The sequence below is a fragment of the Periplaneta americana genome, chromosome 16, assembly GCF_040183065.1.
Source record: "Periplaneta americana isolate PAMFEO1 chromosome 16, P.americana_PAMFEO1_priV1, whole genome shotgun sequence".
Classification (NCBI taxonomy): Eukaryota; Metazoa; Arthropoda; class Insecta; order Blattodea; family Blattidae; genus Periplaneta; species Periplaneta americana.
In genome coordinates this window covers 70,617,288-70,642,956 of record NC_091132.1, presented here as the reverse complement: position 1 = coordinate 70,642,956, position 25,669 = coordinate 70,617,288, and positions in this window count along the sequence as shown.

Below are 25,669 nucleotides of genomic sequence, written 5' to 3'. Positions count from 1 at the left end.
CGAGCAAGGAAGACGTTAATTGGAGTAACAAGGCTCCGGAATTCTTGGCGAATCTTGTTCAATGTAAAATGAAAACCCTTCTCCCCCAATTAACTCAATCTCTTGGTACATCTTTTTCAATTAAAAGTGGGCCGGAGCTGCGGATCCTTGCTGCTGTTTTATTTTTATTTCCTTTTTTACCCTACTGAAAGTGAAAAACTACGCCCCCACTGCACGCAGCATGGACCACTTTAAAAACGTCGACCAGAAGCTAGTGTATACTAACCTAAGGCTATGCTTTCTTTACTCCTGCTCCTACTGTTGCTACTACTACTAAGACTAGGCTACTACTGTTACAACTAAGTTACTATTTCTACTATAACTACTCAACTACCAAGACTACAAATACTACTACTATAACTAAGCTTACTATTACTACAACTACTCAACTACTAAGAATACTATTCCTTTAACTTCTAAGACTAACAATACAACTATCGCTTATACTACTAATAAATGACACTCAAGAGGAAATTAAACGCAGAATAAATATGGGACATGCCTGTTATTATTGGTTGAGAAGCTTTTGTCATCTAGTCTGCTGTCAAAAAATCTGAAAGTTAGAAATCATAAAACAGCTATATTGCCGGTTGTTCTGTTTGGTTGTGAAACTTGGACTCTCACTTTGAGAGAGGTACAGAGATTAAGGGTGTTTGAAAATAAGATTCTTAGGAAAATATTTGGGGCTAAGAGGGATGAAGTTACGGGAGAATGGAGAAAGTTACACAACACAGAACTGCACGCATTGTATTCTTCACCTGACATAATTAGGAACATTAAATCCAGACGTTTGAGATGGTCAGGGCATGTAGCACGTATGGACGAATCCAGAAATGCATATAGAATGTTAGTTGGGAGGCCGGAGGGAAAAAGACCTTTGGGGAGAATCGAGACGTAGATGGGAGTATAATATTAAAATGGATTTGAGGGAGGTGGGATATGATCAAAGAGACTGGATTAATCTTGCTCAGTATAGGGACCAATAGGGGGCTTATGTGAGGGCGGCAATGAACCTCCGGGTTGCTTTTTAGCCAGTAAGTAAGTATACTAAGGCTTACATTTGTTTGTAAATTGTGTACAATAATGTAAATAATATTTGATCAATGTAAGCCTTAATTCTTCATGATAGTGGAAATAGCGCATTTCAGTGTACAGCTGTCAAAAAAAAAAAAAAAAGTGGCCGCACTCGTGAACAGCGAATATTTTCAAAGTCCACTTCGGGACGCGGCGATGTTACACGATGCATGTGCTTGTACAAGCAGTTCCCGAACTATGAAAGTGTTCCATATCTACGCCTCGTAGGCCAGCGGTAGAGTGCTTGTTTAGTGATTCAAAGGTTGTGGGTTCGGGCCTTCTTCAAGTTTTCATTTTATTTTTTAATCGTTCTTTAGCGATGTAAATGCTATTCAAATTATCCTTTATATTCAGTTATCGTTCTTTATGGATATCACGTTATTTATATTTTGTTATCGTTCTTTAGAGATATGAATAAAATTCAAGTCATCATTTGTATTCTGTTATCGTTTTATAACGATATGAATAACAATTTTTATTATTGTATCTCCAATGGTGGTTAGCCCTATTTTACATATGTATGTTAGGGCTATAGTTTCACACACAAAAAAGATAAGCATAAAGAGAAATAGAAAAGAAAATTAAATTATCTTACGCGATGTAAACAAAACATAAACAAACCGTAAATTAGGCATTGCGATTGCAAAATAAATATCAGGTATCAATTTGAAACATATAAAAACATTAGCAACACACATACGTAACACTTCTATAACACAAATATGCACCTTTCCGTACCATACATCATAAATTAATACACAATAGTCATACAAACACAATCAAACTATAATTACGACATTGCGACGACATCAAGCATCACATAACTGACTCACATACATAACAAATCAAGCATCCGTTACAACACATACACTTCAACATAGTAACCACACTTTTAAAAGTTACAAATTTGGCTCCAAGAAGAATAAATAGGACACTGTTACTAATTACTATTCTTCTACAATTTCTTGAATATATCTGTAATAAATCTGTGAAATTCCGATATGAATAATATTCACGTTTTTTATATTGTTATCGTACTTTAGCGATATATATAATATTCAAGTTATCATTTATATTCTGTTTTCCTTCATTAGCATTATAAAACAATATTCAAGTTATTTATATTGTTATTGTTCTTTCGCAATAAAAAAATAATCTGTATTTTATGTAAGTAATTATTATAACACAAATAAACATCTTTCTTTGTAAAATAGGTTATTTTATTTAGATAATTAAATACGTATTATATAATATCTTCTATTAATTAAACAAACCGATATTTATCATTTATATTGTGTTATCGTTCTTTAGTGATACTGTATAAATAATATTCTAGTTATTTATATTGTAATCGTTCTTTAGCGATATAAATAACATAAATTTAATATTAGGTTTGGAAAAATCCAGTTGCATAATACTGGTATTGGTTTTTCTTTTTGTATTATTACATTATACTATCTTGAACCACAATAAAATGAAAAGGAGTAACGAGGAATTGAACCTGAGACGTTGACATCTAAATTTCGACGTTCGTCCGCTGAGCTACGAGGGCAAAAGTGTGGAAACATTTTCGGAAAAATTGGCCCAATCACACTCTAAGATTTTCTGATGATTCGTAGAAGCTAGTCCAGGATGCGGGGGGCAAAGGCTAATTGAGATTTCCCGGTCTCTGATCGGGTCAAACATCCTGATAGAATTAATATTTAACCCTTGCCGTGACTTTCGGTGAAGTCCGGAGGGCCCAATTAGTCAAATCCACTCTCCTCATCTCCATGCTTGGGTCCCCTGGAATTTAATAAGATGCGAAAGAGATAGTGGTGTGCGGAAAGCAACGGGATGTTACCGCATTTAGGCCTATCCTTCCCAAGAAAAACTGCAAACATGAACAAAGGAAGCTTTTAATAGAAGAAGAAGGATACTCTGCGGACCTCTGGAAAAAGAACTAAGGAAGAGACTAGTGAAGTGCTTTGTGTGGAGTGTGGCATTGTATGGGGAAGGAACATGGACATTACGACGAAATGAAGAGAAACGAATTGAAGCATTTGAAATGTGGATGTGGTGAAGAACGGTGCGTGTGAAGTGGACAGACAGAATAAGAAATAAAATTGTGTTTGAAAAAGTGAGTGAAGAAAGAATGATGCTGAAACTGATTAGAAAGAGAAAAAGGAATTGTTTGGGTCTCTGGTTGAAAAGAATAATAGAATACATTAGGATATGTGGATCATATGCGGAGACTAAGAGGAAGGCAGAAAATAGGAAAGATTGGAGATTGCTGGGTTTGCAATGAAAGACCTGCCCATGGACAGAGCACTTATGTATGTGGGTATGTTCAGAATGCCTGGAATATCGTGTCTAAGAACAGTCGCTATTTGCAAAGACTAGTCGATTCCATGCCCACTCGACTGCAAGATGATCGAGATAAGAGGAAGATAGACTAAAATTGAATTGTGGCTTTTTGTTTTGTTTTTTGAACGCTTAATTGTTTGAGTGTTTTAAGGCCGACGCCAGTAAATTTGTTTTGTTTATGCCACGAAAGATATTTTTATTGAGAATAAAATATTTTTTCTTTCCATTTGCAGCCACAATATCATAATGATAAAGTCATGGCATAATATATTAATGAACCTGATGTTAATTACTAAAATAATCGTAAAAGAGAAAGGAGCCGTTACGTATAGTTTGTCTCTCTCAAAAACATAACAAAAAAGAACATAAAAAGCACGAGGTTGTAGTCGAACGCAGGACCTCATGAATAAGAGGCCTGAACGCTACCATTGCGCTATCGAATCACAGAGAGTACTTCAATTATAACTGTAGATATCAGGCAACGTGGTCCAACAACATGTAATATCGCCTGTCTCCGAATTATAGCGAAGATACCCGAAGGGAACTTTGTTCCAGGAGAGCGGCCACTTTTTCTTTTGACAGCTGTACATAGTGTAAAGGGCCGTCAGACATTGACTACTTTCAAAAGTAGATTGTCAGAAAGACTGTTGTTTCGTATCTAGAATATTATCTTTGCTTATATATTATGTTTGTAGAATATTTATTTTAATATATACAGTTTTCTTCATTATGCCAATCATTCCTTCGATCTAAATTGTCTTTTTTTACGCTAAATTGTAATCCTTTGACTCTTAGAATTACATGTGTCTAAACACATCAACATTTTGCTCTTACTATTATTATTATTATTATTATTATTATTATTATTATTATTATTACCAGGGAACGGATTTATATGGACTAAAAATATATGAAATATGTAAATATATATGTAGTTATTTTTACCAAAATATGGAATTAAATATGGATTTTTACCAAAATATGGAATTAAATATGGACTTAAAATTATAAAAAAATGACTATGTACGTTAAATATTGGTACATTTTAATCAAACTAAACAAAAAATATAATGGACGTACCTTATCTTCCAATGTAGTTTCAACAAAACACAATTTTTATTGTCTGTTACCATAACAATAGGTTACAAACATTTCTTTCAAGTGCTGAAAAGTGAATCTTCTTCTATTGTCTCTGAGGATAGATTTATACTGACTAAAAGAGCGTTCGACGTCACAAGAAGTAACTGGTACATAATTCAATTTCACAATGTCTGCTGGGGATAAGTCCAAGTTAATCTTCACTGTTGATTCACCACTCATCACAGCAACAACCTTTTGTAGTTCTTCATATCCAGGGTTTTTTGAAAGTACAGTGTCCACCTTAGCTCTTACTGCATCTGCAACTTTACCTCTACCACGATTCAGTTGTTCCACAGTACTATTTATAATTTCAAAACTTTCAGATAGTGAAAGGTGCCTATTTTGGAGACTTTTGAGCGTTTTTATGATGCATGAAAATGTATGCTGAATGTGAGCTAAGTCATTCTTCACACTTATGTCACAGGTAACTGTTTTCGCAGTATCAATTGAGACTGCATCTTCAGAGTCCAATGCAAGGAGAACATTGTTAATAGAGTCTATATGTTCGGCATAATATTCAACTGCTTCTAGCCATGTACCCCATCTAGTTAAAATTGGCTTTGGTGGCAATGGAATTTCAGGGTACATTTCTTTCAACACGTTAACTCTACTGGGAGCTTTGAGAAATACTTTTTTCACTGATGAAATCAACAAATCTACTTTAGGGAAATTGTCTCTGACCACTTCTGCCACACGATGAAATGCATGCGCCACACAAGTAAAATGAGTCAATTTAGGATATACAACAGATAATGCTTGTCCAGCTTTGACCATATAAGGGGCAGCATCGCTAATAAAGAATAACACATTATCGTACATAATACCCTTTGGCCACAGGATACCCATAGCTTCGTTGAACAGTTTAACTATAGTTTTGTTATTGCACTTTTCTAGAACATCACAATGTAAAAGAATTCGTTCAGAATATTGTTCACTTAACAAACCGATAACTACATTACCAACAAGTCTACCTTCTTTGTCGGGAGTCTCATCAATGGAAACCCAAATTGAACTATCTTTAATTTCATCTCTTATCTTCTGTATTGTCTCATCGTAGATGGATGGAGCATACGTCTTCCTAAGTGTTGACTCATCCGGGATTGTATGTTGAGTATATTTTTCAAGGAATTCCCTGAAGACCTTATTCTTTAGTTTGTAGAGAGGAATATCAGCAGAGATGAGAGAACGGCACAGGTCGATGTTAAACTCAGATCTTACATTCGATGTTGTTGGTTGTGTTAAAAACAATTGTCTCTGCTTGGAATTTAGTTGTTTGTTGGCCTGATGTTTACTAGTTGTAATGTGTTGTTGCACCAGGAACTTTTGTGTAGATGATACTGCACACTGACACAAATTACAAAATAATATTTTATTGTCAGTTGATAAACCATCTTCTTTAAATTCTGAAATGTAACTTGTTAGTTTTGATTTTAAATTGACTGAATGACGTACTTTTGGCATATTTACCGTCTTTATAGTATGATTTACAAAACTGAACCTATGTGTACTCTGACTGGCATTTAACTGTTGAGCTGCACAACTGAAGTCTGTTAAAAATTTTTAATTAAATTAATACAGTTTTGTAACTTACTTTCCCATTGTTGATAGGACTGCTAATTTTCAAATAACTCTGATGTTAAAGGGATTACTGAACATGTGTTTAAATCTCTATTGTTGAAATGTATTTTTAAAAGTTAATGGAATTTTGTTTTGTTTTATTGTTAAACCTAATATAATATGGACTGTTTTATATGAAATATGGAAAATATATGGAAATTAACGAAAATATGTACTAAACTCTAAAATATGGAAAAATATGGAAAATAAAAGTAGGATTTTTCAACCCTACACATTGTGAAACATAAAGATAATGCAAAATATAAATTATATTAGCTTTATAAGTAAATATGTATTTACATATAAATCCTTTCCCTGATTATTACATTATGTTCTGTATTGACGTTATTTATATTTGATATATATTTTTATACTGGTTGAGTGGAAGAGAAGGCCTTATGGCCTTAACTGTGCCAGTACCACTAAAAATAAATGAAATAAATTAACAAATAATTTAAATTGTGGTAAAGGTCATAGTAGTATCAATCTTTATTAGTACAATGCATTTTCAACAGTCTTCGAGGTGTAGTTTTGAATCTTGAATAGAACGTCAATTGCAACAAAAATAAGATGTGTTTCCTGACAGTACCATCTGTGCCACGCACCAAATAATGACGTAACGCCAATATACAGTAGTCTATGAACAACTAACCTTATCTCTGTACGCTCTGGGATGGAATGCAGTCCCTATTCATAACAAAATATTTATGATTTTTCAACTTATGTACCGAATACTTATTGATTACCCAAATTTTAATCTTTGATGCCATTCGTTGTAAAAAAGATTCATCATTGCTTCATCCTATGCTTCTTAGTGATGTGGTGGTCGTGGATTTCAAACAATTGTATTTCTGAGCGAATGTTTTTTGCTCGACCACTACACGAGAAATCCCAGTGCTTAACTCGGGCCTACAGTTGTACACCAGACTAGCCGGCTACTTGACAACTTACAGGAGCTGGAGTTCCTGGGGAGGGGAAGGAGCTTTTTGTTTCACCAGTGTTTTATTTTTTTCTCTTGAATAGCTGGAGAAGTCCCCTTGCATCCTAGTTGTAAGCTTTTCTATATTAAAAAGGGTTATACATAATTGCCTCCGTCCATTACTTCAATTTTAGAGTATGAAAATTACTTCCTCCAAAACTTTTGCTCCCCTTCTTTTTATTATTATTATTTCTATGGAAAACATCTATTAATGAAAAGAAAAGTTGTTTCAACTTGGTTTTTTATTTTATTTCGTCCCTTCTTTCTCCCTTGTTGTAATGTTGTCGCATACCGTTTTGAATATTTTTTTTCTTTTATGAATCTCTTTTATTTAGCAATAATGCCTGGATAAATCAGGTCCCCTAATGGTAAAAATTGTCTTCACGTAAGCAGACGACCTCTATCTAGGCAAGAAATGTAGCTGCGTATTCATGTCATATTTCAGTTGTTTTCCAAGTATTTTGTATATTCCACTAACAGTACTATCCACATCAGCTTAATTAGATTCAATAGTTAATTTTAGAAGTTCAGAGATACTGTATTAGCAGGAAAAATGAGCACAGTAATCATTTGTTGTACAATATGGGATCTATTAAGGTATACATCAACTCTAGAAATGTTAGATTTCTTCAAAATTTTGGTCAATAATGTTTTTGCCTCATCTGGGAACTAATTTCTTCTAGTTTTCAAAAATATATAACTTGTACTCATTATCTCAATAATTTCATAATTATTTGGACATTTATAATATAGCGCACTATAATTTCTATACCTTACGCCATCTTCAGTGTTTGTTTTTTTCCTATTTCACATTTTCCGATAGTTGTTATCCTTCCGACGGACAAAAAAATAGACTTCCATTTGGGCAAAAGGTTTCCTTGAGGTACCAAATTAAAGTTTAAACATGTGGCTATGTTGCAAACTAAAATTATTATTTTCAATCGATATAGGCATAATTATTTATCCCAAAAATAGATATTTTGTTTTTCTAAAGTGCGTATGTAATGTAGCATATCTTTTGAATGGTTCAAGATAAATACATAATTTTAGCATGTAACATTCTCCATATGTAGGGGATCATTTTGGTGAAAGAAATTTTACCCTAGGTCAATTTCTAATGGTCCAAAATTTTAATTTTTTTTTTTAAGAAATTTCTTTGGGTCCCCAAATTCGTTTTTAAAATTTGAATTATATAAATTACTTAGTTTACTCCTAAGAATCATGTTACTAAAGTTTGAAATACATTAAGGAAAAAACAAAATGTGGATTTTTATCTAAAGACTCGACGTATACCTTAATGAAGGTCTGGCATCGTCGTGATCCCACGTGAAAGAAGTCCCAGCATGTGTCCGTATAAAATGTGTTATATTTCGAAATGTGTATTTCGGCTCTTAAGTGAACTCAGTTGTAGTAGATATAGTTATGTTTATTAGTCATTAAATGGAACAGTGTTTTTCGTTGAATCATAAAATATACATTAGGCCCAAGTTAAAATTAAACAGTATTAAAACACATAGCATTACAATTAAAATTCATTCGCTAAATATGTTTCGGGAAGTTCTGTCCCATTATCAGTAGCATTGAGACCGGTTCAGCTGTTGTTCGTGCTAGCGCATCCTGCTGGTATTACTCGACCCTGGCGAGTGGAGCCGCGGGCGTAATGTGAACTATAGCAATGACGCTATACGAACGCAGGAGCAGTACAAGTGGCGCTGCGGGCTGCAGGACTCCACTGGCCTTGGTCGAGTAATACGTATTGCCGACTGATTGGGTGCACGTAAGCTCGGATTATTGTTTTGTGTGTGCGTAGTCTATGGTGGTTATTTTGTGAACTAATATTTATAATTAAATTAGAATATTCTTATCTAATGGAGCTTCTTTATTTATATTGTTCTGATCAGTGACGTGGCGTGGAAATTTCCTAGGTGTTGCCCGTTCGAAAATAATACCACAGTCGAGGAGAGGATGGATTTATTTCGAGCATTCTACTAACGCCATTCCTACCCCTAAACGGAAGTTCTTCTGGGCCAAGTAACACGCTGCACTTATTAAACGAGACATTAAATATATGTTCCTTTTCACAACTTCATTTTATTTTTCTGTTGATTTTTTAATGCCTCGCTTAATGAGAAGTCTATTCTCGTTTTGTCAAAAAGCGCTAGAAAAACAATGGAGGCAACATTATTTTTAGAATTCTCATGATGTGCGCGTAGCACACGGAAACTATCCATATTCTTGATATCATATTTGGTCCAGGTGTTTTTTTTTTCACTTGAAAAAAGTAAATGCGACCGGCAAAAGAGTCGTTATAGTTTTGCACTACCGCACAGCCAAGTGATTCTGTATACATTATACATTAAAATGTCTCTCGAAACCTCCATGTGATTTAGTCTTGAAGTCTTTGAATTCAGAAGTTGGTCTTTCAATCAAAGTAATATTACTTTTCTCATTAAATGTTCGTGATCCTAGGGAACACTTTAAAAGACTCTCTATAACATAGTCACAATCATAGGAGAATACTTCACCAATAAATTAAGAAGTCATACTTGGGGAAGGAAGGAAGAATAGCCCAGTGCTGCTCATCGGAGTGACTACAACCGCGGAGGAATCTGAGATTACGAATAAAGCTCTCCACCTGTGATCTACGATACTATCGTAGGAGGAACAGGGAACAAAGGAGGGATGCGGAGGTTCGGAGCGAAGCGACAGTTAGCTCAAGGACGACCGGCGCGTACGGACTGACGGTAGTTGTGAGTGGAATAAGATGGCACCAAATCGGATATCCGTCGCATGGAAATTCTTTAATTTAGTTAAAGGTAATAATAAAGTAGGACACTGTAAACTTTGTGGGCGAATTTACTCTAAGGGTGGTGGAACTTCGAATTTGTTAGACCATTTGTAGCGATCGCACAATCGCGAACTTGATGAAAACAATTACGCAAAACATTTGATACGATTTCTTTTTAAATTGTTTCAGTGCTATTGTTCCCAAAGGCTCACAGTCTATGAAAAAGTCTTGAAATTTCTCTAAAACGTAACTTTCGAGGCAATAAAAAACAAATGAAATATTTACAAGACGACTTGAGTTATATTTTACTGTTTAGACAACTTGAGTTATATTTTACTGTTTGGATTAAAATATTTCTGAATGAAACTAAAGAAACATCTGGTAATAATATAATTAAAATTATCCTTAAGTTGATATCCACTTTTATTACAGAGCAAGAGTGGCGCGTTTTAGAAGAGGCAGTTCAAATACTGACACCCTTTAACACAATAATCACAATCTGAATAAATTATGTTGGACAGTAAACTTTATCCCATTGATAGTCCATGTTTCTTTTGTTTCATTCTGAAGCGCCCTTAATATATTTTACGTTAACTAAACCGATTAGAATAATAATTGACAAACCCTGTTTGCGATTAAACGAGAGTTTCTAGGAGAATTAAAGTACAAATTTTTACATTAGCTACTGAAAAGCTTTACTTCTGCGTTAGTTTTGCACTTAGATTGAATGTTATTAATTTGATCAATGACATAAAACTAATACGGCTTTCCACATATACTATGAATTTCAAAACTAGAAAAAAAATCTGTCAGCTAACGTAGCACTTTAAGCAACACAAAAAAAGAACCGAAGAAAGAGAGAGAGATTAGCATAAATGAGAGATTAAACAACAACATATTAGAACTTATTTTAAAAGATACGCGGACGTCAGCGGACTCGAATCACTACCTGATCCGATTAAAGGAATGCTCATCGGAAAGTATATGTCTGCGCCACAGCACATATACAACCTGCGGGGCATCATTCGGAGGTAACCGGAGGTCTCCGATTGAAAACCCGAAAACAACCGCTCCGGAGAAAACCTAATCATAAGCAGCACTAGAATAGCCTAACACATGTTTGCCTGTATGTCTAACTGGCAAATAATCGCGTCACAGTCTCACCATGGCACTGAAGGTCACTGACACCCAACCTTGGCTATAGGCATCCAACAAGGAAAACTCGATGCGCAGAAACCAGCGGGCGTGACTGTCTCGCGCAGATGACGTATGCTCCCGTTTCCAGCATGCTCTCAAGCCTACTGCAGGGGAGTAAGAGGGGTATAGCATGCGCGCCGCGAGGGGTCCGAGCTGAGTTTTGCTTGTAGGATACCTATACTGGGTGTTCAGTTCAAAGTGTGTCATGGCGCGCTGTATGCCGTCATGTGGCTAGTCGATGAGCCTAGAGAATTCAATCTTCCTACTCTTCCGCAGAGGTGTATTACTTATGTGCCAGAGAAGTTGCCTAGCAAGTACGGCGTTCATTCAATAGAGTACTTACCGATACGTACGGTAACGTCGGTAATGGCAGGAATGTGAACTGTTTCGAAACATGTACCGAGGTGAGTTTTTTCTTACTGTCGGGATATGTGGAGAGGGTTAAGACGATTACTTACGTATTTGTTGACATTGATTTCGACGGTCAACATGGACACGGAGCATTTGATTTGTAAGTATTGTGGAATGTTGCCGTACGCAACCGATGATAACAAATACCCTGCGTAAGTTACGACTTGCCCGTGCAAAACAGTTCGAAAGAGGTTATGGTAGCACACAGACCGTACAGACCGCCATCTGTTGCTACGACGTTCAAGTTATACCGTACACGTTCTCAAGTTCAGATTGAACGCCTTGATTAATAGGCAACTTCTCTGACACAAAAGTTGAAACTCGCTTCAAATCGCTGACTCATCAACAGTGACGTCATGACACACTTTGAAATGAACACCCAGTAGTTTGCCGTTGAAGCACTGCAGGCAACCTGTGGCGTAAATCGGAAACGGTAAAATGTTGTACATGTATCAGTTCAATTCTTTGGCGCTAGATATCTTTTCTGACGTGTTACGGAAAACTGGTGGATTTAGACTGTTGATAGAAAATATAAATTAAGAAATGGTGTAATAAGGAATATGCTTAATTTCTGCTTTTTGCGGGAACACCGGCAACGGCCTCTGGACTCTTGATTATTTAATCTACCTTTATATATTTCTATAAACTCTAAAATATTAAGTGTATGGCCTTTGTTCTGTATATGTAATAGACCTATACTCATACCGGATCCTAAACAAACTGTTATTTTATGTCTTCAAAGAAAAGCGTCATCTTGCACACCCCTTGTTTCTTAATTGAACACTGGTACTATATCGACTAAGGCACTTCGACTTTGCTGTGTTTTCGCGTTTCAGTGTAAAAGAATTCGTCAGTATAGATGTCGGCGGACGGAGCTGATTTTCGAGCGTAGTTTTCCATCAGTTTCATGGTCCTTTGAGGGATGATTGAACCGCCAGATCATAGACATGTAGGGCCTGAAATGAAAACGAATTGATGGAGTTTAATAGATGAGTAAAGGAACGCTCTGACGAATTTTTGCTGGCTGCGTACGTTAAAGCGTTGAGATTAAAAACACGCTCCAACTGTTTGCATGGACCAGAAATGTATTCAGGTTGTGCACAATTAAACGTCTGATTTGGCTTTACAGAATTTCAAATTAAGTTTAAAAACACTGATTTATCATTAAATTAAGCAAAAAGAATAAAAATATAATGAGACAATTAATATTTAATTCAGCTATGCTGATGTAGATTTAAATTTTATTAAAGAAGCTAATCTCCTTTTATACAACTGATATACACATTGAAACACATTGAAATCTTTCAAATCCAAGTTAGAAAATTATCTTATGACGAGTTGCCAAACTAACTTACTATTATGACAAGTGTTGTATTGCATGTATCAATGTATTCACATTTTTTTATCTTCAAGTGATATTTAACTTATTTTATATATTTTTTGCATATTTTCCGATAATGGTATATCTATAAAATGTGATAAGTTGAGCTATATATGTACGTATAATCATAATTTTCCTTACTGTGTGTACTTCAAAATATTGTATTCATTGTATGCTTTGTTTATTTTTATTTATTTAATTTATTGGGTTGTTTTACGACGCTGTATCAACATCTAGGTTATTTAGCGTCTGAATGAAATGAAGGTGATAATGCCGGTGAAATGAGTCCGGGGTCCAGCACCGAAAGTTACCTAGCATTTGCTCGCATTGGGTTGAAGGAAAACCCCGGAAAAAACCTCAACCAGATAACTTGCCCCGACCAGGATTCGAACCCGGGCCACCTGGTTTCGCAGCCAGACGCGCTGACCGTTACTCCACAGATGTGGACTTTTATGCTTTGTACTGCACTATTTTATTACTACTATTATTATTATTATTATTATTATTATTATTATTATTATTATTATTAATATTCTTATTTTATCATTATTATTATCATTATTATTATTAATATTCTTATTTTTTATCATTATTATTATTATCATTATTATTATTATTAGTATTATTATTATTATTACCAATAATTGTCTTATTTTTTTATACTTTATACTTTGTATGTCTCATTTATTTTGACCTGCTGTTCACATTTGATTATGCTTTTTTCTTTCTTTCTGAATGTTATGTATTATGTCTGATTTCTACTTACTTGTTGTTTACATTTTATTATTATTTTCTTATTCAGTTTTGTGTGTAAAATTGCAGTGTAATTTGTAAATTTGTAATGTTTTTTTGTAACGCAGTTTTATTCCTGGTTGAGTGTTAGAGAAGGTCGTATGGCCTTAACTCTGTCAGGTTAAATAAATCATTATTATTATTATTATTATTATTATTATTATTATTATTATTATTATTATAAAATAGTAATTGAATTGAAATATGTCAAACATTTGGCAAAATATGAAATCCATACCCCCATATAAGTAGGAAATTTTGTTTTAACTCCTCCATACGTCTACAACGTGAGATATGTATGTATGTATTTATTCACACTGCAATGGGTATATACTCGGTGCCAGTGGTAACTAATTACCCTGAATAAAGACAATAATAAAGACAATTAATAGAAAATACAATTAATAATAATACTAATAATTAATACTAACAATAATTAATAATAATAATAACAGGGAACATCCTAAATTAAATGAAGTACGATCGGTTAAAATAACATTTAAAGTAAATCTAATTTGTACCTTAAACCTATGTCAGAAAATACAATTAATAATAATACTAATAATTAATACTAACAATAATTAATAATAATAATAATAATAATAATAATAATAATAATAACAGGGAACATCCTAAATTAAATGAAGTACGATCGGTTAAAATAACATTTAAAGTAAATCTAATTTCTACCTTAAACCTATGTTCGAACTAAAACCCACGAGTATGATATGTTCATATCTGCACAAGTACCTTTCAACACTACACTCATTTCGCTGTCAACTCACTCACTGCACTGGAACTACGACACATTTCACTGATTCTATCCTGATTTCACTAACACTTCAAAAAAATTTCACTGTTCAAATACTTTGCACTGCCACTATAAACTATACAGCTTCACTGACAGGAACACGTTTCACTTACTCAACATAATTCTTCACTGATAGAACACTTCAATAACAAAATATCAATTACACCCTTTAAATACTGTGTATAATTATCGTCTATAAGTAAAGTCCTTAAGCCTATTTTTAAATACATTTTTGGTTGTTGGTAAAGCCCTTAGTAAGTCTGCAGGTAAAGCATTCCAGTCCCTGATAGGAGAAATATTCTTAAATATGGTGATAGAATAGAGAGATGTTGACGGAATAATGTCGATACCTGCGTGATAAGCTGATGTTCTAGACCACGCAGTCATTGCAGAAGTGTTCTGACCTGAGATAATGTGTGTTTTATTATCATTGGAAAGAGTCTAAATTGTCTGCAGGCCTACTCGTATTTTGTATGTCGTTAATTCTGAAGTGACTCTGTGTTAAAGTGTTGATCAAACAAAGAATTACCGACTTGTCCCTACATCACGCCCATCCTCGCCTCCCGTGATAGCATCAGCAGACTCAAATGTGTTGGGCGGGTGCACCTGTTCGAGTCCCAGTCTGAGCGCTGCGGTCTGCACGCGAGGGCCTTGTAAAGCTGTCCTCGACGCGATTAGCCGGCCGGCGCGTTTGTTTGGTCACGGAATTAAATTAGAAGCCGGAGGAAGGGGGAGGGAAACTGCTCTCGTGTTTCTCTGTGAAATCCGCCATCTTGCTAATTAACCTGCGTGACCCTTCGCTGTCTTGTGTGTTGCGGTTATTCAGGCGCTCTCTTGAAGACGGTCAGAGACACTGCGTCAACAAGCATTGACGTCTTTTGGTGGAATAACGACCCAAGTCGCGGCTTTATTTGTAAGAGGGAAATTCTCTGAGCGTGGGTCGACGTAAAGGAGATGTCTGGAAAGAGAAACGGAATGCATTAACAGAATGTCGTGTAATAGAGCAGGAGTACGGCATATTAAGGAAATAGGAATTTCATATTATAAGTAGCTTATTTAACAAACATTTCATCATTATAAACTAAAGAGTTTTTAATATTTCGTGAAATAAAATGATCTCATGACGAATAAGAAAAAATTCCGAAGACAAGCTTTTGTCTTTATCTTCAGGTACAGCTGGGAATATTAGACCTGAGCCATACACGCGCAGAGGGGAAGACACTTTTTCCCTTCCGTCGACCGCTACAGAGATGATATCATCGTAGTCTACTGCGCACAACATGTATGGCTCAGCCAGCTGTACATTTCTGAAACTTTCTGAGAATGAAGAACGCCTAAGAAAGTAAGGGCCGTATTCATAGACATTCTTAGTGCGGGCTTCCGGTGGATGATCAGCGAACTAACGTTTTTCGTATTCTTAAACCAGTGTTAGCGTTATGATATGATATGAATCCTGTACAAATAAGCAGTCGATAGCCGCGGCTAGTTTAGCACGCTCGTAGCGCGGGCTAGTGAAACGTCTATGAAGAGCACCCTGAATGACTTTTTCTTTACGGTTTGGACTTTTTAATCCATTTCAGTTTCGTAATGTTTAAACCATCCACAGTAGTTTACTCAGTAAGGAACAGAATATAAGACGAGGGAGTATAACAGATAAGAATAGAATTTCATAAAGAGAGGGGTTTTAGAATTAGTGACCGCTAAACGTTTAAGAAAGAATTATTGTTATAAGTAGGTAGGCCTACAGTAGAGGAGGCAAGACCTGTCCTGTGATAATATCATGTGCCACGGCTATTTCATCAATCGGTATGGAGGGAGAAGATAGGTTTTAACCTTTGATGAACTTCCGTGTCGGTAAATTTGTGTAATATTGTGAAACAAACTCTCTTTCTGATAGCTAGGCTTCGTATTCCAGCTACCTAAAGACTGAAGTTAAAAACAATTGGGTATAGTACCCCGAATACAGGTAATGCAACGGATGATATAAACAAACAGATCGTCGCTGCGTGTTCTTGGAGTACAGTCAACTTCCGACATTCTGAAGTTATACTAATAAACACATGCTTAATACGTGATGTTCATTTTCGTCGTGATCTTTGCAGTGGTGCATTTGAAAGTAACGAAACTTGAACATATGCGTTTGTCACTTGAAATGATTCTATATTGCAAGAAATTCTTTCAATAGCACATGACGTTATTGGTGCATGATGTAGTACACTATATTCCTATTGTCTGATATTTTTTTTGTGTTTCATTAGGTTATTGCATGTCATATATGGAGAAAACACGTTCTGAAACAATGTTCTTCGTGTGTTTTTCATATCGTAACATATGGAGAAAACACGTTCTGAAACAATACTCCTCGTGTGTTTTTCATATCGTAACATATGGAGAAAACACGTTCTGAAACAATACACTTCGTGGGTTTCCAACATATGGAGAAAACGCGTTCTGAAACAGTGCTCCTCGTCTCTTTTTCATATGATAACATATGGAGAAAACACGTTCTGAAACAATACTCCTCGTGTGTTTTTCATATCGTAACATATGGAGAAAACATATTCTGAAACAATGCTCTCCGTGTGTTTTTCATATCGTAACATATGGAGAAAACATATTCTGAAACAATACTCTCCGTGTGTTTTTCATATCGTAACATATGGAGAAGACACGTTCTGAAACAATACTCCTCGTCTGTTTTTCATATGGTAACATATGGAGAAAACACGTTCTGAAACAATGCTCCTCGTGTGTTTTTCATATGGTAACATACGGAGAAAACACGTTCTGAAACAATGCTCCTCGTGTGTTTTTCATATCGTAACATATGGAGAACACATGTTCTGAAACAATACTCTTCGTGTGTTTTTCATATCGTAACATATGGAGAAGACACGTTCTGAAACAATGCTCCTCGTCTGTTTTTCATATGGCAACATATGGAGAAAACACGTTCTGAAACAATGATCCTCGTGTGTTTTCCATACGGTAACATATGCAGAAAACACGTTCTGAAATAATACTCCTCGTGTGTTTTTTCATATCGTAACATATGGAGAAAACACGTTCTGAAACAATGCTCCTTGTGTGTTTTCCATACGGTAACAGATGCAGAAAACACGTTCTGAAATAATGCTCCTCAAGTTTTTTTCATAACGTAACATATGGAGAAAACACGTTCTGAAACAATACTCCTTGTGTGTTTTTCATATCGTAACATATGCAGAAAACACGTTCTGGAACAATGTTCCTCGTGTGTTTTTCATATCGTAACAACATAAATTCTAATGTTAGCCAAAGAATTTTTTTGTTCTTTTTATTTTAAAAATAATGTGTCAGTATGAGATCCTATGACAATTGAATAAAAAATTATTTTCCCAAGAGGAAAGTTAAAGATTTTGATTTGTTTTGGTTCATGATTTTATTGTCAAACATTTTTAAATAAGAACCATTTAAAATTCTTATATGCGAAATATGAGAGAAATGCATAATTTTGATTGACATTTTGGAAATGAATCGATGTTAATTAGATACAAGTCTTTGAAGATGTTAAAAATTCAGAACAAAAAAATGAATGTATTACAAGATTACGAAATCGAATTTCAGCAGGACTGAATGATGCTGAGATGTGAATATTTTAATTGTATTTAATTAATACAATTGGAAAGATGTAAATTTTTTAAAATAAATAGGCTAGTCAGCAGTAAACCGGATATCTTCGTCATCTGGTATTTAATCGTTCTTTTGTGGAAGCACTTTTACGATATCTGATTGCTAAAGGCCCGTGGACACGGGCGTATGTTGACATACCGACACACGGGATAACAATTCGCTCCTCTAGGCCCACCACGAAGGAGACAACTTATCATGCTAATGATGAAAATTCAAATTCTAGAACGTTCGTTCTATCTGACTGAGTTTGTTACTTTTCGAACGGAATAAAACGTTTTGTACCGCTGTTATAATTGAAAATGCATGAAACGAAAACATTTCCTCTTTATTTTATTCCGCCTGCACCGCGCGGAGCGGCGAAACACATTAAAACTGGGAATAATAAAACCGCTATCGAATATTCGCAACATTTTTTTTTAAATGGCAGCCGCAACTTTGAGGCAGACAGGAAACCGTCAGAGGGTACTAAAACGCAAATGTATGCGTTCGCACAAGTCGGACGTTTCTCCCGATAAGTTTAAACAAGATAACAAATGTATGTATTCTCGCAACAATGTAGGCCCGTTCAGCTCGTGTTCAACAGTTCATTAATACTGAACAGAACGATTGTTCATTATAAAAATATTTGCTACGCACTGTTAGTCGACTTCACAAGCCTTCTAAGACTTGGCTTCACTTTTTAACGAGTCTACAAAATGTAAATTGTGATGGAAAAAGGCAATGTTTAAAACCATTTCACTAGTTTTCCATTATTTATTACCATCAGCACAACAAGTTTGAATAATAAAGTGATTTATTGTACTGTTTCATAATGCGAGGAAGTCATAAAAGTATTATTCTGAACGATATAGCCTATATATATATATATATATATATATATATATATATATATATATATATATATATATATATACACACACAAGGTGGGGCAGAATGAACTCATGATTTTGACTTACGTAACTTCCGTCCGATAGTTGGGGTGGATTGAAGCTTGGCATGGCATAACATTGGTCAAAATATTCCAAAGTTACTCAAATCAACGAATCTGAATTAATTCATTAAATGTATTGAATAAACATGCCTCGTTGGTCAGCAGAACATCGGACATTCACTATGAAAACAGTTTTAAACAACGGAAACATCAGTGATAATACAGCGATTATTCAGTCGGCATTTCAACGTTGCAAGATATGGAAAAGTTCCGGATCGCAACACAATAATCTTTCCATTGTTACGTCGTCGCAATATTGACATCACTAGAATTTTCTATCAACACGATGGGGCGACATCATACTGCTTGAAATTCGATGGAGACTCTACGAACTGCGTTTGGACACAAGATCATTTCCCGCTTTGGTGATATCTCTTGGCCACCTCGTTCACCTGATTTGACAGTTTGTGGCTTTTTGTGGGGTTATTTAATGTGCTAAGTGTACGAAACGCGTTCAGCAGATTTAAATACTCTGAAGCAAAGAATTAGGTAATAAATTGATGAAATTCCTCCAGACATGCTACTGCTCGTCGTGGAAAATATCATGACTCGGGTGAGAGAGAGCATCAGTGTCCATAGGCGACACCTGACGGGCGTTATTTTCAAGCAATAACTTTGAATTTGTGCCCTGTAAAAATGGCAAATAGGTCTTTCAATAAACGTTACTGAGGTAGTAAATATGTCAAAATCATTAATTCATTTTGCCTCACCTTGTATATATTTTTCGTAGCAAAGCAAATAAAAAAAAATTATTCTTGTAATTGTCTGTAATACCTAGAATAATGTAATCCGCATGAAGATAGGTTAATAATTAAGTTGATGACGAGGAAAAAAAAGAATAGAATATGGAATAGATGGGAGAAGTGCTGAAAAAAATGTAAGTAGTAGTAGTAGCAGCAGCAGCAGCAGCAGCAGCTTTCAAAGAAGATCCAAATGAAAGAACGAGCCAGGAAAGGGGGTTCTCTGCTATTTAATGTTATTCTTGATGAAATCACTACGGATATTAAAAACATGAGACTCAGATTTTTACGTCGAGCTTCGAAACAACTGGCAATCCCTACACCATGTTGAATAGCCTGGCAGAGGGCAGTAATCAACCCCGACCAAAAAGGGGCGCTTTCACTCTCGCGTGGAAACATCTATAAACAGAAGAACGCATGGGAGCTTTCAGAAATCTCCGTTGTTCGACCACAGAAACTCTGTACGTGAAGAAAAACGAGCTACTGCGGTGACAGGGTTGAGGGGGTAACATGCTACTTGTTTAATGCCAACGGGTGTTTGAAAAAGCCCTTTTACCCTGTACAGGAATTGCTTTCTAGATCAAGAGTTTCAAGGTAGTTTTTACGAATCTCTTCTTAATAAATCTCTTTGAAAAAACATACATAAGAATTGTCTAAGAAGGTGGGAAGAAAGGTAAGTGAAGCGAGACGACAGGTACGAAGGAATAGAAGAGTTCAAGATTTCGAAGAGAAAGAGAAGTGAATGTAAATTTCTTTTCTTATCTAGTTTAAGCCAACCTATTGCTTCCAGGGATGGGGTAATATGATCATATTTACGAACATTGCTTACAAAACGTACACACAAATTATGAGCACGTTGAAGTTTCATTTTGTTGTCGCTGGAAAGGTCAGTCAGTAAAATGTCAGCATAGTCAAAATAGGGAAATACAAGGGTCTGCACAAGGGACTTTTTTAAGCAAGAGGGAAGATTAACAGTAGATTAAAAAGAAATTTGTTGTTTTTCAATTGAAACTAATATTTTTTAGAAAATGTAAGTCTGTATATTATTGATTGGTCTGTTGTTTACTGTTATCATGGCAACTTCCCATTTTGTTGACATTGCTGGAACATATAGCATGACACTTTGTTTTTAACCTAGTAATTTTCTGAGTTTTAACAGTGTGAAACGTATAATGGAGGGAAACAAATATGTAGAAGATGGGAATAAATGCAATACTTAGAATTTAAGGCGTGTGATAAGTTAAGGTCAAATAATAATTGAAAGTGATGGGATACAGGCTGATGCTACTAGGATTCTGAATACCGGAAGAGTCGTCTTAGGTTTGTTACGATTGTGGAGTCGCATTTCTGAGTCTGAAGATCTTTGAGAGGAAAACTGAAACAGCTGTCTTCGTAAGAAATGAGTTACACAATGCCCACAATGTAACCTTTTCAGCTTAGATTGTGAGAACAGAAAACATGGAAGACAACTTTATGCCTGTCGCTTATTAATATGTCCAATTATTCGGAATGGAAATCGAGAATGCAGTATTGTGTGTTACCAGGAGCACGAAAATTGGGTAAATGACTAATGGCTCCATATTCTCTTTTAGAATATATTTTATTTCGTCCTGCATCCATATTACAAAACGATACGTATGTTGAGGCAACCATAAAATGCAGAAAGATTAAGATGTACAAGAAGTTCATAAATTCCATGGAGATCCCTTTATGGTGTGGAGAAGGTAAAATAACTGATACAAGCTGATCACCTATATTAATCACATAATGCAACCTGTTGTACTTCCCATTGCCGAGGAATCCGATCTTGATTTCATCTTTATGCATTACAATGCCAGACTGTATGTTGATCGAACAGTCTGCCAGTAGTTGAAGGGCACAATATTGAAGTGTTGACGTGGCCTGGCCAGTCTCCAGACATAACTACCATTGGAAAACTGTGGAATATACTGGAGGACATGGGTAACATTAGACATTGGACCAACTTTTCGTACATCTCTACCAACACTGATCAAAATATCGAAACAAATGAAACTTCAGATCTCATTTCCTCAGTGGCAAGAGGCTAGGCTTACAGATCTCCGAAGTCCAGAAGGTGGTAGGCCTAATATCGCAGGTCACTGAACCCTATAATGAAATTAAATACTTAAAACCTTTAAATCTTGATTTGACACAAGTGAGAATTTTAAGGCTTTAAGGCTATAAACTCATCAAAATTGTTACATATCACTACAATTCATTACTGTGGTTTTAATTTAGTGTTGGAAACCTTTATGTATAAAAGTATTACATTATGTGCAATGTGTTTCTTAATTGAAAAGTATATATAAAAATCAAGGTATACCTTAGTTTATTTGAAGTGTGTGTACAGTAATATGGCTTGAACAGATGTAGATTACGAGACATAGAGATGCCTAATGCATGAAGGTTGATGACGACAGTAGTGATTATGTAAATATATCTGCATTACATATGTTCTCTACTAAGATTCAAGTACTAACACTGCTAGCTACAAAACTGGTGAACCTGTGTTCGTTTTTCTGTAGCAATATGGAGATTATTTCCTTTCCACAGCTTCTTGCAATGTTTTCTTTACTTTCTTTTTGTTTCGTCTGGCCAGAGAGTCTTATTATATGTGTTTGTCAGTTTATTATCCTCACTCATACATTCAGGCATGCGTACATGCATACTAACATACATACAGTATAACTTATGCGTTCATTCATTCGTTCGTTCATCATCTCTTTTTTTTCATGATTTAGATATTAGATTTTGAGCATGATTCCTACAATTTATTTATTACGTTGTTCGTATTTTAATACTTTTTAAGTAATCTGCTTTATTATGCAAGGAAGAAATCGTATCGTAACCAGATCGCTGCTGTCGATTTTGTTTTGATCAGTTTGTAGTTACATTACAAACCTACAAAATTTAATGCATGAAGCGCCATTCATCTGCAATCAATACACGAATTCCATTCTGCCGTATTGACAATACAATTTTTCCATATTTATAGATGATCTCATTTTAAAATGAAATACTTTGTCCCTGTCAGTCGAAGATAATGCCATTGAAGCGAATAAAAAGATTTAACCATAATGATTATTTTATTCCATTTCAACAATTAGACTATCTCATAAAATAGGAATAAAACGAAATCAAAGAACTCAGTCATGTTATAAAAGCGGTTATCTAGGTTTTTGGAAGCAAACAGTTGTGTATAAACAACGCTGGACCATTAAAATACATTTATAGTTCGGAAACCGCAGACACGTGGAGTGTCGACAGTTCAGCGTATTATCAACGCATTTTCACACATGAAGATGCAATGAATTGGGGAGATCAAGTAAAGGCGATAATTTCAACTCTGAAACTTTTTAGTCTTACAAAAACTGAATTGATTTTATCCAAATCTGATCTCTAGAATTATATAAAAACATACACTTAATCGAACTTACAGTACATGTAGGACACTATTACTAAGAGCTGAAAGTATGTTACAGAATGTTTTAAATTACTTCCTTTCATCTCCTTATTGTTTAATTTTCTACATTTTTCTGTTAATTCGTGTTTCTCAGAAGCAAACATAACCCTTATCGATTTGTACAACTGTCTACATTTTCCTGCCAGTTCATGTCTCTCATATTCAAATATCCCGCTCATCACACTGTTTTATTTATTGTCAAGGAAACTATGAAGCTGTCTTTGTCTAAGTGCACATCCATCTCTCTTTCTCTGTCTCGCTAATACTGTCTTGGTCGCTTTGTTTTCAATCAAATAGCAAACCAAGTTTCACGTCTATAAATTTGTGTTTCTGTAACGCAATAAAATTTTTAGCGTTGAAGTATAGAAATTTTCTTTTTCTGTGATTGCACTTTGTGTCCTGTTTTAAGTGCCGGAAGTCCCACACTTGTCCCATAAATTCCCAAGTCGACACAATTTGATTTCCATCTGTAATGGCGACAGTTGTAGCCAAGTTTCGAACTCAACTTAATTTTTGTGTTCACCTTGATAATCATTCGCTGGGGGTTTAATGGCTTCTAGCATGGTAAGACGCGGGGGTAGGAGCGCTAACGAGCTGCCTAGGGGGCGGGGAGGGCGCAGCATCAGCAGTAGAACCTCTGATGAGTTCAGGAAGGGGAAATGTGCGAAATATAGACGAGAGATAAGGCGTATTCCAGGTTGCCTATACGAGCTTCTAGCAAGGTGAAAAAGATAACTTGTTTAACAGCGAACTTTGTATCTCATCGATAAAGGACGGATATTTTGAGGGAAAAATCTAGTATGTTGTTTATTATTATGACTGTTAGCAGCTTTAGGTGAGTCTTGTTACCGTCTTTAGAAATTTTCTACCCTTATGTCGTTTTTATATGTGCATTAATTTCAACAATTTCGTTGAATAATTAAACTTCTAATTTTCACGACTGTATCTCATTTTAAACTCTGGAAACAAGTTCTACGGCTAAGGGACTCTCCCGTTGCCGGGAGATGAAAGTTTTTGAGGTACTGCGAATTGAATTCAGGGAGAAACTAGCAGATAAAACTCTTATATCAAAGCTGAAATAAATTTAGTACGTAGAGGCATTCTTATCACTGCACTGCAGATGTGAAAGTCCTTGCTTCGATTGGCCTAATGAACTTCCGTCTTGTTCGAGTCTGGAGCTAAACTCTGTTTAGACTCTACAAGACATTTTAAATGTGTTAATCCCTTATATCTCGGGCTGAGCACATTGGGATTTCACATCCAAGCTCTTGCGTAGATGTAACTTCATTGAGTTAGTATCTTGGAGTCTCTTTTCTCAGAACAGTTTGCCATTATATGGATTAACAAGAGACACTATAAATAATTCTATAAACTTTAATTTATATACAATGTTAATATCTATGAACCTTCTTACGCATCCAAGCACAAACGTATATAAAATTTACTAGAAACCTTCTATTTATTATCTTTATTTTTATTATTAATCCGAAGGCGATATATTCTGTTAATCTAACGACGAATTTTCTTGACTTTTCTTCTAATTATTTCTTGTAAGTTATAATCATACAATAATAAATTCCAGCAGAATACTAGTCAAACACAGTTACGTCTATAGTCGAGAACATTTCTGAATAATTTGAAATGTTTCATAGTAATTAGTTTCCAAGGAAGGGAATGGATAATATTTTAATTATAAGTGCCGTTAATTCTTTTCAATTTAATGTTACTCTTATTAAACTCAAATAAATCCTAGTACAGACACTTGTGATGCCTCACTTTGATTATTGTGACGTTTTATATAGCAACCTAAGTGCTGAACGTTCTCAAAAACGTCAACGTGTACATAATGTCTGCTTCAGATTTATTTTCAATATCCGCCGATATGATCATACATAGGAATATTTTTCTACTACGCTCTTGGCTCCGCTAGCAAGATAGACGTTTAGTACATTCTCTTTGCCTGCTATATCGAATTATACATGATTCCACACCCAACTACCTTGCCTCTCAGTTTACTCTCTTAGCTTCACATCATAATACATGTTCACAACACAATCTGTTGATGTCAATACCACGTCATCAGACATCTCTGTTCTCAAGTTCTTTCTCAATAGCCATGGCCCGCTCCTGGAATTCTCTATCGCTGGAAATCAGGGATAGTCTTAATCGTCAGTCGTTTAAAATTAGGTTATTTAGAAATAATTTTA